The sequence below is a fragment of the Aquarana catesbeiana genome, linkage group LG01 (genome assembly GCF_042186555.1).
Source record: "Aquarana catesbeiana isolate 2022-GZ linkage group LG01, ASM4218655v1, whole genome shotgun sequence".
Classification (NCBI taxonomy): domain Eukaryota; kingdom Metazoa; phylum Chordata; class Amphibia; order Anura; family Ranidae; genus Aquarana; species Aquarana catesbeiana.
In genome coordinates this window covers 43,266,739-43,281,913 of record NC_133324.1, presented here as the reverse complement: position 1 = coordinate 43,281,913, position 15,175 = coordinate 43,266,739, and positions in this window count along the sequence as shown.

The following is a 15,175-nucleotide window of genomic DNA, read 5'->3' as shown; positions in this document are numbered from 1 at the left end:
CTATTAGTACAGTACCGCAGGCAGCTGCAGTAATTACAAGTTAGTGTAGTGCGTCCTCTGCACAGTCTGCACCTGTATTTACAGTTAGTGTACTGTGTCCTCCTGCACAGTGTGCACCTAATGCTACCTGAAGAAAATTAGTGGTGTTCTTCTGATCCTATTAATACCACAGGCAGGCAGCTACAGTATTTACAGTTAGTGTAGTGCGTCCTCTGCACAGAGTGCACCTAAAGCTACCTGAAGACAATTAGTGGTGTTCTTCTGATCCTATTAGTACAGTACCACAGGCAGCTGCAGTATTTACAAGTTAGTGTAGTGCGTCCTCTGCACAGTGTGCACCTAAAGCTACCTGAAGAAAATTAGTGCTGTGCTTCTGATCCTATTAGTACAGTACCGCAGGCAGCTGCAGTATTTACAAGTTAGTTTAGTGCGTCCTCTGCACAGTGTGCACCTAAAGCTACCTAAACAAAATTAGTTCTGTTCTTCTGATCCTATTATTACAGTACTGCAGGCAGCTGCAGTAATTACAAGTTAGTGTAATGCGTTCTCTGTACAGTGTGCACCTAATGCTACCTGAAGAAAATTAGTGGTGTTCTTCTGATCCTATTTGTACAGTACCACAGGCAGCTGTAGTATTTAGAATTTAGCGTAGTGCGTCCTCTGCACAGTGTGCACCTACAGCTACCTGAAGAAAATTAGTGGTGTTCTTCTTCTCCTATTAGTACAGTACCGCAGGCAGCTGCAGTATTTACAAATTAGTGTAGTGCGTCCCCTACACGATGTGCACCTAAAGCTACCTGAAGAAAATTAGTGGTGTTCTTCTGATCCTATTAATACCACAGGCAGGCAGCTACAGTATTTATAGTTAGTGTAGTGCGACCTTTGCACAGTGTGCACCTAAAGCTACCTGGAGACAATTGCTGTTGTTTTGCTCCAATTAATACCACAGGCAGGCAGCTACAGTATTTTCAGTTAGTGTACTGTGTCCTTCTGCACAGTGTGCAACTAAAGCTACCTGAAGAAAATTAGTGGTGTTCTTCCGATCCTATTAATACCACAGGCAGGCAGCTACAGTATTTACAGTTAGTGTAGTGCGTCCTCTGCACAGAGTGCACCTAAAGCTACCTGGAGACAATTGCTGTTGTTTTGCTCCAATTAATACCACAGGCAGGCAGCTACAGTATTAACAGTTAGTGTACTGTGTCCTCCTGTGCAGTGTGCACCTAATGCTACCTGAAGAAAATTAGTGGTGTTCTTCTTATCCTATTAGTACAGTACCGCAGGCAGCTGCAATATTTATAAGTTAGTGTAGTGCGTCCTCTGCGCAGTGTGCACCTAAAGCTACCTGAAGAAAATTAGTAGTGTTCTGATCCTATTAGTACAGTACCGCAGGCAGCTGCAGTATTTACAAGTTAGTGTAGTGCGTCCCCTGCACTGTGTGCACCTAAAGCTACCTGAAGAAAATTAGTGGTGTTCTTCTGATCCTATTAATACCACAGGCAGGCAGCTATAGATTTTACAGTTAGTGTAGTGCGCCCTCTGCACAGAGTGCAACTAAAGCTACCTGGGGACAATTGCTGTTGTTCTGCTCCTATTAATACCACAGGCAGGCAGCTACAGTATTTACAGTTAGTGCACTGTGTCCTTTGCACAGTGTGCACCTAAAGCTACCTGAAGAAAATTAGTGGTGTTCTTCTGATCCTATAAATACCACAGGCAGGCAGCTACAGCATTTACAGTTAGTGTAGTGCATTCTCTGCACAGTGTGCACCTAAAGCTACCTGGAGACAATTGCTGTTGTTCTGCTCCTATTAATACCACAGGCAGGCAGCTACAGTATTTGCAGTTAGTGCACTGTGTCATCTGCACAGTGTGCACCTAAAGCTACCTGAAGAAAATTAGTGGTGTTCTTCTGATCCTATTAATACCACAGGCAGGTAGCTACAGTATTTACAGTTAGTGTAGTGCTTCCTCTGCACAGAGTGCACCTAAAGCTACCTGGGGACAATTGCTGTTGTTCTGCTCCTAATAATACCACAGGCAGGCAGCTACAGTACGTACAGTTAGTGTACTGTGTCCTCCGCACAGTGTGCACCTAAAGCTACCTGAAGAAAATTAGTGGTGTTCTTCTGATCCTATTAGTACAGTACCACAGGCAGCTGCAGTATTTACAATTTAGTATAGTACGTCCCCTTCATAGTGTGCACCTAATGCTACCTGAAGAAAATCAGTGGTGTTCTTCTGATCCTATTAATACCACAGACAGGCAGCTACAGTATATACAGTTAGTGTAGTGCGTCCTCTGCACAATGTGCACCTAAAGCTACCTGGAGACAATTGCTGTTGCTCTGCTCCTATTAATACCACAGGAAGGCAGCTACAGTATTTACAGTTAGTGGACTGTGTCCTCTGCACAGTGTGCACCTAAAGCTACCTGAAGAAAATTAGTGGTGTTCTTCTGATCCTATTAATACCACAGGCAGACAGCTAGAGCATTTACAGTTAGTGTAGTGCATCCTCTGTACAGTGTGCACCTAAAGCTACCTGGGGACAATTGTTGTTGTTCTGCTCCCATTAATACCACAGGCAGGCAGCTACAGTACGTACAGTTAGTGTACTGTGTCCTCTGCACAGTGTGCACCTAAAGCTACCTGAAGAAAATTAGTGGTGTTCTTCTGATCCTATTAGTACAGTACCACAGGCAGCTGCAGTATTTACAAGTTAGTGTAGTGCGTCCTCTGCACAGTGTGCACCTAAAGCTACCTGAAGAAAATTAGTGTTTTTTTTTCTGATCCTATTAGTACAGTACCGCAGGCAGCTGCAGTATTTACAAATTAGTTTAGTGCATCCTCTGCACAGTGTGCACCTAAAGCTACCTAAACAAAATTAGTTTTGTTCTTCTGATCCTATTAGTACAGTACCGCAGGCAGTTGCAGTAATTACAAGTTAGTGTAATGCGTTCTCTGTACAGTGTGCACCTAATGCTACCTGAAGAAAATTAGTGGTGTTCTTCTGATCCTATTTGTACAGTACCACAGGCAGCTGTAGTATTTACAAGTTAGTGTAGTGCGTCCTCTGCACAGTGTGCACCTAAAGCTACTTTAAGAAAATTAGTGGTGTTCTTCTGATCCTATTAATACAGTACCACAGGCAGCTGCAGTATTTACAATTTAGTATAGTGCGTCCCCTTCACAGTGTGTACCTAATGCTACCTGAAGAAAATTAGTGGTGTTCTTCTGATCCTATTAATACCACACACAGGCAGCTACAGTATATACAGTTAGTGTAGTGCGTCCTCTGCACAATGTGCACCTAAAGCTACCTGGAGACAATTGCTGTTGCTCTGCTCCTATTAATACCACAGGCAGGCAGCTACAGTATTTACAGTTAGTGGACTGTGTCCTCTGCACAGTGTGCACCTAAAGCTACCTGAAGAAAATTAGTGGTGTTCTTCTGATCCTATTAATACCACAGGCAGACAGCTAGAGCATTTACAGTTAGTGTAGTGCATCCTCTGTACAATGTGCACCTAAGGCTACCTGGAGACAATTGCTGTTGTTCTGCTCCTATTAATACCACAGGCAGGCAGCTACAGTATTTGCAGTTAGTGCACTGTGTCATCTGCACAGTGTGCACCTAAAGCTACCTGAAGAAATTTAGTGGTGTTCTCCTGATCCTATTAATACCACAGGCAGGCAGCTACAGTATTTACAGTTAGTGTAGTGCTTCCTCTGCACAGAGTGCACCTAAAGCTACCTGGGGACAATTGCTGTTGTTCTGCTCCTATTAATACCACAGGCAGGCAGCTACAGAATTTACAGTTAGTGTACTGTGTCCTCTGCACAGTGTGCACCTAAAGCTACCTGAAGAAAATTAGTGGTGTTCTTCTGATCCTATTAGTACAGTACCGCAGCAGCTGCAGTATTTACAAGTTAGTGTAGTGCGTCCTCTGCACAGTGTGCACCTAAAGCTACCTGAAGAAAATTAGTGGTGTTCTTCTGATCCTATTAGTACAGGTCCGCAGGCAGCTGCAGTATTTACAAGTTAGTTTAGTGCGTCCTTTGCACAGTGTGCACCTAAAGCTACCTAAACAAATTTAGTTGTGTTCTTCTGATCCTATTAGTACAGTACCACAGGCAGCTGCAGTAATTGCAAGTTAGTGTAATGCGTTCTCTGTACAGTGTGCACCTAATGCTACCTGAAGAAAATTAGTGGTGTTCTTCTGATCCTATTTGTAAAGTTCCACAGGCAGCTGTAGTATTTACAAGTTACTGTAGTGTGTCCTCTGCACAGTGTGCACCTAAAGCTACCTGAAGAAAATTAGTGGTGTTCTTCTTATCCTATTAGATCATTACCGCAGGCAGCTGTAGTATTTACAAGTTAGTGTAGTGCGTCCTCTGCACAGTGTGCACCTAAAGCTACCTGAAGAAAATTAGTGGTGTTCTGATCCTATTAGTACAGTACCGCAGGCAGCTGCAGTATTTACAAGTTAGTGTAGTGCGTCCCCTGCACGGTGTGCACCTAAAGCTACCTGAAGAAAACTAGTGGTGTTCTTCTGATCCTATTAATACCACAGGCAGGCAGCTACAGTATTTACAGTTAGTGTAGTGCGTCCTCTGCACAGTGTGCACCTAAAGCTACTTGGAGACAATTGCTGTTGTTTTGCTCCAATTAATACCACAGGCAAGCAGCTACAGTAATTACAGTTAGTGTACTGTGTCCTCCTGCACAGTGTGCACCTAAAGCTACCTGAAGAAAATTAATGGTGTTCTTCTGATCCTATTAATACCACAGGCAGGCAGCTACAGTAATTACAGTTAGTGTACTGTGTCCTCTGCACAGTGTGCACCTAAGGCGACCTGAAGAAAATTAGTGGTGTTCTTCTGCTCCTATTAATACCACAGGCTGGCAGCTACAGCATTTACAGTTAGTGTAGAGCATCCTCTGCACAGTGTGCACCTAAAGCTACCTGGAGACAATTGCTGTTGTTTTGCTCCTATTAATACCACAGGCAGGCAGCTACAGTATTTAAAGTTAGTGCACTGTGTCATCTGCTCAGTGTGCACCTAAAGCTACCTGAAGAAAATTAGTGGTGTTTTTCTGATCCTATTAATACCACAGGCAGGCAGCTGCAGTAATTAGAGCTAGTGTAGTGCGTCCTCTGCACAGAGTGCACTAAAGCTACCTGGAGACAATTGCTGTTGTTCTGCTCCTATTAATACCACAGGCAGGCAGCTACAGTATTTACAGTTAGTGTACTGTGTCCTCTGCACAGTGTGCACCTAAAGCTACCTGAAGAAAATTAGTGGTGTTCTTCTGATCCTATTAGTACAGTACCGCAGGCAGCTGCAGTATTTACAAGTTAGTGTAGTGCATCCTCTGCACAGTGTGCACCTAAAGCTACCTGAAGAAAATTAGTGGTGTTCTTCTGTTCCTATTAGTACAGTACCGCAGGCAGCGTCAGTATTTATAAGTTAGTTTAGTGCGTCCTCTGCACAGTGTGCACCTAAAGCTACCTAAACAAAATTAGTGGTTATCTTCTGATCCTATTAGTACAGTACCGCAGCCAGCTGCAGCAATTACAAGTTAGTGTAATGCGTTCTCTGTACAGTGTGCACCTAATGCTACCTGAAAAAAATTAGTGGTGTTCTTCTGATCCTATTTGTACAGTACCAGAGGCAGCTGTAGTATTTACAAGTTAGTGTAGTGCGTCCTCTGCACAGTGTGCACCTAAAGCTACCTGAAGAAAATAAGTGGTGTCCTGATCCTATTAGTACAGTACCGCAGGCAGCTGCAGTATGTACAAGTTAGTGTAGTACGTCCCCTGCACAGTGTGCACCTAAAGCTACCTGGAGACAATTGCTGTTGTTTTGCTCCTATTAATACCACAGGCAGGCAGCTACAGTATTTACAGTTAGTGTACTGTGTCCTCTGCACAGTGTGCACCTAAAGCTACCTGAAGAAAATTAGTGGTGTTCTTCTGATCCTATTAATACCACAGACAGACAGCTACAGCATTTACATTTAGTGTGGCGCGTCCTCTGCACAGTGTGCACCTAAAGCTACCTGGAAACAATTGCTGTTGTTCTGCTTCTATTAATACCACAGGCAGGCAGCTACAGTATTTACAGTTAGTGCACTGTGTCCTCTGCACAGTGTGCACCTAAAGCTACCTGGAGACAATTGCTGTGGTTCTGCTCCTATTAATACTACAGGCAGGCAGCTACAGTATTTACAGTTAGTGTACTGCATCCTCTGCATAGTGTGCACCTAAACCTACCTGAAGACAATTGCTGGTGTTCTCATACTACTAATACTACAGGCAGGTAGTTGATTCTGCTAGCTGCAGTATAAGTATATATATATACATCCCAGCTTTGTGCAGCTACATCTCACTGCAGGCCATTAGTATGTCTGGAAGGCCAACAAGGAGAGGCAGACAGTCACAAGCCAATAAAAGAGGGCAAGCAGGATCTGTGTCTAGAGGCAACAGTGCTGTTCGTGGAGACGGTGCATCCTCATCAGCACGTGGCCGTGGGACATACTTGTCCTTTTTTTCGGCGGCTGGCCGTGTTGAGTCGCAACATGCGGTAGACTTGGTAGAGTGGATGACCAAGCCGTCCTCATCCTCCTCATCCTCTCTCACACAGGCTCAGGGTACTTTGTCTGGCAAAGCAGCTGTCAACACGGCCTCTTCCCTCGGCTCAATGGCATCAGTCACTCCTTCCCTAGCCACACCATGTCCTCCTGAGGAGTCCCCCAAACTGTTTGACCACAGTGTTGGGTACATGTTCCAGGAGGATGCCCAGCGTTCTGAAGGCTCCCATGATGGTACACAGCTTGAGGATGGATCACTGGCCAGAGCTTGCACAGTATGCAATTGAGCTACTGTTCTGTCCTGCATACAGCATTCTTTTGGAATTCAGTGCTGCTGGAGGTTTTGTAACCGATCACAGGGTGCGCCTGTCCACCGACTTGGTCGATCGACTGACCTTCATAAAAATTAATCAGTCTTGGATCACTACCAGTTACCAAGCACCTGATGCTGATGTAACCGAATAATTTTTTTTGAAATATAAGATCCCTTCAAGACTGCCTATGCTGATGCTGAGTGACTATCCTGTTATGCTGAGTGACTATCTTCTTCCTCCTCAATGATCATGCTGATAGCTTGTAAGAATATTTTTGGTTCTGGGTGCCGCCACCAGTGGCTAAGGCCCAATTTTTCAGTACCTGTTTAACAGGGGCGTGTAATTACAATATTGATGCAATATTTTGCAAGGAGGGTTCGTTGCTGCACTCAACTAGAGTATTTGTGAGGGGTTGCAGTGTTGTGGCACCAGCACCAGTGCCTAAGGCCCAATTTTTCAGCCCCTGTTTAACAGGGGCGTGTAATTACAATTTTTGATGCAAAATTTTGCAGGAGGGCTCATTCCTGCGCTCCAACTAGAGTATCTGTGAGGGGTTGCAGTGTTGTGGCACCAGTGCTTAAGGCCCAATTTTTCTGCCCCTGTTCAACAGGGACATGTAATTACAATTCTTGATGTAATATTTCACAGCAGGGCCCGTTTCTGCACCCACCAAGAGTAACTGTCAGGACTTAGTGTTGTGGCAACACCACCACCAAAGGCCCAATTTTTCTGCCCCTGTTCAACAGGTACATGTAATTACAATTATTGATCTAATATTTCACAGCAGAGCCCATTCCTGCTCCCACCAAGAGTAAATGTGAGGGCTTACAGTGTTGTGGCAACACCAACACCTAAGGCCCCAATTTCTGCAGAGTATATAGGGCAGGCACATACTTTCAAAACATCCAACTTACAAACGACTCCTACTTGCAAACAAAAGGAGACAACAGGAAGTGAGATGAAATCTACCCCTAGGAAGGGAAATTCTCTCCTGTAAGAGTTAATATGGGAAAACGTGTATCCTTTCCACTGATGCTTTATGACCAATCCTTGTTTCATTAAAAACCCCAAATTGTCAAAAAACATTTGTCATTGGGACAGAAAGTCAGGTAAAATCTTCTGAAGAGGTGCACAGGCAGACATGTTTTAAAAAAAGCTTAAAAATAGATTTTTTGGCTGGAGCTACACTTTAAAAATTTACCAGTTCAACATTACAGACAGATTCTACTTAACAACAAACCTACAGTCCCTGTCTTGTTTGTACCACCTGTATACTGCTGTTCAGAGGGCCTGGGGCCCCACGCCTTTCCTTTTTTTAATTTGGGTGCGGGGTTCCCCTTAATATCCATACAAGACCCAAAGGGCCTTGCAATGGACTGGGGGGGTACCCATGCTATTACACAATTACACTATTGTAATTGGGCCTTAAGCACTGGTGCTGGTGCCACAACACTGCAACCCCTCACAAATACTCTAGTTGAGCGCAGCAACGAACCCTCCTTGCAAAATATTGCATCAAAAATTGTAATTACATGCCCCTGTTAAACAGGGGCTGAAAAATTGTGCCTTAGGCACTGGTGCTGGTGCCACAAAACTGCAACCCCTCACAAATATTCTAGTTGAGCGCAGCAACAAACCCTCCTTGCAAAATATTACATCAAAAATTGTACACACCCCTGTTAAACAAGGGCTGAAAAATTGAGCCTTAGCCACCAGAACCAAAAATATTCTTACAAGCTATCAGCATGATCATTGGGGAGGAAGAGGATAGTCACTCAGCATAACAGGATAGTCACTCAGCATCAGCATAGGCAGTCTTGAAGGGATCTAACATTTAAAAAAAAATGATTTAGTTACTGTACATCAGCATCAGGTGCTTGGTAGCTGGTGGTGATCCAAGACTGATTCATATTTATGAAGGTCAGTCGATCGACTGAGTTGGTGGACAGGCTCACCCTGTGATCGGTTACAAAGCCTCCAGCAGCACTGAATGTGCGTTCCAAAAGAATGCTGGATGAAGGACAGGCCAGTAGCTCCATTGCATACTGTGCAAGCTCTGGCCAGTGATCCATCCTCAAGACCCAGTAACCCAGAGGATTTTCGGTGGGAAAGGTGTCCAATCAGATCTTGCCCCTAGGTATTCCTGCACCATGTAAAACAGACGCTGACGATGGTTGCTGGAACTGATCAGACCTTGGCGCTGAGGATTGAAGAAATTGTCTGAAGGCATCGGTCAGACAGCCACCTTCTCCACTGCCCCTTCTTTGACTGACCGAAGCCTCAGCAACACGTTGTCCAGGAACAGGAGTTTGTAACCTCCCAGTCTCTGGGAACGCATTGCACAGACCTTTCTGCACGGCCACCCAGAGATGTTTAATCCTCTGCTCCCTCTGCGACGGCAAGATAAGAATGCCAACCTAACCCTTGTAACGTGGATCAAGGAGGGTTGCCAGCCAGTATTGATCCCTCTGCTTGATACCACGAATACGAGGATCCTTCTGCAGGCTTTGCAGGATCAGGGAGGCCATGCAGCGTAGGTTTGCTGAGCCATTCGGTCCAGAGTCCTCTGGGTCACTAAGGACAACATGATCCACAGCCACCTCCTCCCAGCCACGTACAAGTCCATGGGTTTCTTCGGACTCTAAATGATCCCTTAAAGACTGCTGCTGATGCTGAGTGCCAGGCTCCACCTCCATGCTGACACAATCCTCCTCTGCCTCCTCCTCTACCTGTGTGATCAGCGGGCACGCAGGAACACTGTCTGGATAAAGGGGGCCTTGAGAGCTAAGGAAGTCCTCCTCTTCCTGCCTCTGTTCTGCCTCAAGTGCCCTGTCCATTATTCCACACAGTGTGTGCTCCAACAGGTGGACAAGGGGGACAGTGTCACTGATGCATGCACTGTCACTGTCCACTATCCTCGTGGCCTCCTCAAATGGTGACAGGACAGTGCATGCATCCCTGATAATGGCCCACTGGCGTGGGGAAAAAAAACAAGCTCCCCTGACCCTGTCGTGGTGCCATAGTTGCACAGGTACTCATTGATGGCCCTCTGCTGCGTGTGCAGCCGCTGCAGCATGGCCAACGTTGAGTTCCACCTGGTGGGCATGTCACAGATTAGGCGGTTCTTGGGCAGGTTAAATTCCTTTTGGAGGTCAGCCAGCCAAGCACTGGTTTTATATGACCTGTGGAAATGCACACAGACTTTCCTGGACTGCCTCAGGACATCCTGTAAGCCCGGGTACCTGCCCAAGAACCGCTGCACCACCAAGTTAAGGACATGAGCTAAACAGGGCACATGGGTCATTTGTCCCTGTCGGAGGGTGGGGAGGAGGTTGGTGCCATTGTTGCAAACCACCATACCTGCCTTAAGCTGGAATGGCATCAACCACCTCTGAACCTGCCAATACAGAGCTGACAGAATATCTGCCCCAGTGTGGCTCCTGTCCCCCAAGCACACCAGCTCAAGCACCGCATGGCATCTTTTGGCCTGCGTGCTTGCGTAGTCTCTTGAATGCCTCCAGAGCACCGCTGGTTCCGAAAACAAATCAGCACAGGAAGAGGCCATGGAGGAAGAAGAAGAAGAGGGGGTGGAGGAGAGAGGTGTGGCAGAATCACCACTAGTAGTATTTTGGAGGTGTGGTGGCGGAACAACCTCCAACACTATTGCACCCTGTCCTGCATCCTTCCCAGTTGCCAGAAGAGTCACCCAGTGCACGGTGAAAGATAGGTCCCTGTCCATGCCTGCTGGACCATGAGTCAGCAGTAATATGCACCTTACCGCTGACCGCCCTGTCCAGCGAGGGCCAAGACATTGCCTTCTACATGCCGGTAGAGAGCCGGAATCGCCTTCCATGAGAAAAAGTGGTGTTTAGGAACCTGCCACTGAGGAACCGCACATTCTACAAACTCACGGAAGGAGGCAGAGTCTACCAACTGAAAAGGCAGCAGTTGAAGTGCTAGCAATTTAGCCAAACTAGCATTCAACCGCTGGGTATGTGGATGGCTGGGAGCGAACTTCTTTCGGCGGTGCAGCAGCTGGGGCAGGAAAATTTACCTGGTACAATTTGATAGCAGATAGCCCACAAGTACTTGGCTGTGACACACCTAATTCTACACCTTCATTCCTCTCAGTGCAGGTCTCAGAGAGGACTCAGCTGATGATGAGCAAGGAGAGGTCCTCTTTGTTCTTTGGTGTGGGTTTTTTGCCAATGAACTGCATGGCAGGTCAACATATGTCTGGTCAAGCATGTGGTGCCCAAGCGGGAGATGTTTTGGCCATGCGAGATACGCTTGAGACATATGTTGCAAATAGCAGCAGTGCGATCTGATGCACTCGTCTCAAAAAATGCCCACACCAAAGAACTTTTGGAATAATGTGCAGAGACAGCAGTGCCCTGCACATGAGGAGCTCTACGGTGTGATGCAGTCTGAGTGCTGCCCTTAAGCTGACCCCTGGAGGGCATCCTGCCTCGTTGGTGATGTGCCTCCTCCTCCTCCTCTCTCCTACCAGGTACCCACATGGAGTCAGTGACCTCATCATCCCGTCCCTCCTCATCACTGGAGAAAAGCTGGCAGTATGCTGCAGCTGGGGGAACATGACTGCCTGATTGCTGTCTTTCTTGGGTACCCCCTCTCTCTGGGCTCATGTTACTGCCTTCCTCTAGCTGGGTACAATCATCGGAGCCTTCAAAATGCTGGGCATCCCCCTGGAGCATGTACCCAACACTGTGGTTAAACAGTTCGGGGGACTCCTCAGTAGGACATGGTGGAGCTAGGGAAGGAGTGACTGATGCCATTGAGCCGAGGGAAGAGGCCACGTTGGCAGCTGCTTTGCCAGACAAAGTACCCTGAGCCTGGGTGAGAGAGGATGAGGAGGATGACAAGTGTGTCCCACAGTCACGTGCTGATGAGAATGCACCGTCTCCAGGACCAGCACTGTTGCCTCTAGACACAGAACCTGCTTGTCCTCTTTTATTGGCTTGTGACTGTCTGTCTCTCCTTGTTGGCCTTCCAAACATACTAATGGCCTGCAGTGAGATGTAGCTATACAAAGCTGGGATGTATATATATACTGATACTACAGCTAGCAGAATCAACTGCCTGCCTGTAGTATTATTAGTATGAGAACACCAGCAATTGTCTTCAGGTAGCTTTAGGTGCACACTGTGCAGAGGACGCAGTACACTAACTGTAAATACTGCAGCTGCCTGCCTGTAGTACTAATGCTAGCAGAACAACAGCAATTGTCTTCAGGTAGCTTTAGGTGCACACTGTGCAGAGGACACAGTACACTAATTGTAAACACTGTATCTGCCTGCCTGTGGTATTAATAGGAGCAGAACAACAGCAATTTTCTTCAGGTAGCTTTATGTGCACACTGTGCAGAGGACGCAGTACACCAACTATAAATACTGTAGCTGCCTGCCTGTGGTTTAATAGGATCAAAAGAACACCACCAATTGTCTTCAGGTAGCTTTAGGTGCACACTGTGCAGAGGACACAGTACACTAACTGTAAATACTGTAGCTGCCTGCCTGTGGTATTAATATAGGATCAGAAGAACACCACCAATTTCATTCATTTAGCTTTAGGTGCACACTGTGCAGAGGACACAGTACACTAACTGTAAATACTGTAGCTGCCTGCCTGTGGTATTAATAGGAGCAGAACAACAGCAATTTTCTTCAGGTAGCTTTATGTGCACACTGTGCAGAGGACGCAGTACACCAACTGTAAATACTGTAGCTGCCTGCCTGTGGTATTAATAGGATCAAAAGAACACCACCAATTTTATTCAGGTAGCTTTAGGTGCACACTGTGCAGAGGACACAGTACACTAACTGTAAATACTGTAGCTGCCTGCCTGTGGTATTAATATAGGATCAGGAGAACACCACCAATTTTATTCATTTAGCTTTAGGTGCACACTGTGCAGAGGACACAGTACACTAACTGTAAATACTGTAGCTGCCTGCCTGTGGTATTAATAGGAGCAGAACAACAGCAATTTTCTTCAGGTAGCTTTATGTGCACACTGTGCAGAGGACGCAGTACACCAACTGTAAATACTGTAGCTGCCTGCCTGTGGTATAAATAGGTTTAGAAGAACACCACCAATTTTGTTCAGGTAGCTTTAGGTGCACACTGTGCAGACGACACAGTACACTAACTGTAAATACTGTATTTGCCTGCCTGTGGTATTAATATAGGATCAGAAGAACACCACCGATTTTGTTCAGGTAGCTTTAGGTGCACACTGTGCAGAGGACGCAGTACACTAACTGTAAATTCTGTAGATGCCTGCCTGTGGTATTAAAATAAGAGCAGAAGAACACCACCGATTTTATTCAGGTAGCTTTAGGTGCACACTGTGCAGAGGACACAGTACACTAACTGTAAATACTGTAGCTACCTGCCTGTGTTATTAATATAGGATCAGAACATCACCAATTTAATTCAGATAGCTTTAGGTGCACACTGTGCAGAGGACGCACTACACTAACTTGTAAATACCGCAGCTGCCTGCGGTACTGTACTAATAGGATCAGAAGAACACCACTAATTTCTTCAGGTAGCTTTAGGTGCACACTTTGAAGAGGACGCAGTACACTAACTTGTAAATACTACAGCTGCCTGCGATACTAATAGGATCAGAAGAACACCTCTAATTTTCTTCAGGTAGCTTTAGGTGCGCACTGTGCAGAGGACGCACTACACTAACTTGTAAATACTGCAGCTGCCTGCGGTACTGTACTAATAGGATCAGAAGAACACCACTAATTTTCTTCAGGTAGCTTTAGGTGCACACTGTGCAGAGAATGTACTACTCTAACTGTAAATACTGTAGCTAATAGGACTAATAGGATCAGAAGAATACAAGCAATTTTCTTCAGGTATCTATAAATACTAAAATCACCTGCCTGCCTGTCAGTAGTAGGAAGAGAATAACAGGAACGGATCTAGCTAAACGGAATACAGTGTATATATATATATATATATATACAACACCTAGGATGTATATATATACACAATACACTGTATGTGCAGCTAACTGACTCGCCTGCCTACTCTATCTATCTTACTTAAATCAAATGACACTGTCTCTCTGTCTATCTATCTCTCTCTCAACGCCAGAACACACTACACAGGGCCGCCATGCAGGCAGCCTTATATAGTGTGGGGCGTGTACTAAACCTCCTGAGCCATAATTGGCCAAAGCCACCCTTTGGCCAATTATGGCTCTCTGTACAGACGACGCTGTGATTGGCCAAGCGCGGGTCATAGTGCATACTTGGCCAATCATCAGCTAGCAATGGACTGCGATGCCACAGTGAATTATGGGCTGTGACGCGCCACTCAAATTTGGCGCGAACGGCCCATATCGTTCGTAATTCGGCGAACGGCCGACTCACAATGTTTGAGTCAGACATGGGTTTCGACTTGAACACAAAGCTCATCCCTAACCACCACAATAGATATAGAAATGAAACGAACAAGATGTCCTTTAACTGCAGTCTTTCAGCTTTAATGTGAGGGTATTTACATCCAAATCAGGTGAACGGTGCAGGAATTACAACAGTTTTTATATGTGCCTCCCAAAAATAAATGGGACAATTGCAGGTGTGTGCTATTCCCTCATTATCCCATTTACAAGGAGCAGATAAAAGGTCCAGAGTTAATTTCAAGTGTGCTATTTGCATTTGGAATTTGTTGCTGTCAACTCTCAATATGAACTCCAAAGAGCTGTCACTATCAGTGAAGCGAGCAAAAGAACGCACCGGTGAGCTCAGCAACACCAAAAGACCCGGAAGACCACGAAAAACAACTATGGTGGATGACCGAAGAATTCTTTCCCTGGTGAAGAAAACACACTTCACAACAGTTGGCCAGATCAAGAACACTCTCCAGGAGGTAGGGGTATGTGTGTCAAAGTCAACAATCAAGAGAAGACTTCATCAGCGTGAATACAGAGGGTTCACCACAAGATGTAAACCATTGGTGAGCCTCAAAAACAGAAAGGCCAGATTAGAGTTTGCCAAACAACATCTAAAAAAGCCTTCACAGTTCTGGAACAACATCCTACGGACAGATGAGACCAAGATCAACTTGTACCAGAGTGATGGGAAGAGAAGAGTATGGAGAAGGAAAGGAACTGCTCATACCACCTCATTGGTGAAACATGGTGGTGTTAGTGTCATGGCGTGGGCATGTATGGCTGCAAATGGAACTGGTTCTCTTGTATTTATTGATGATGTGACTGCTGA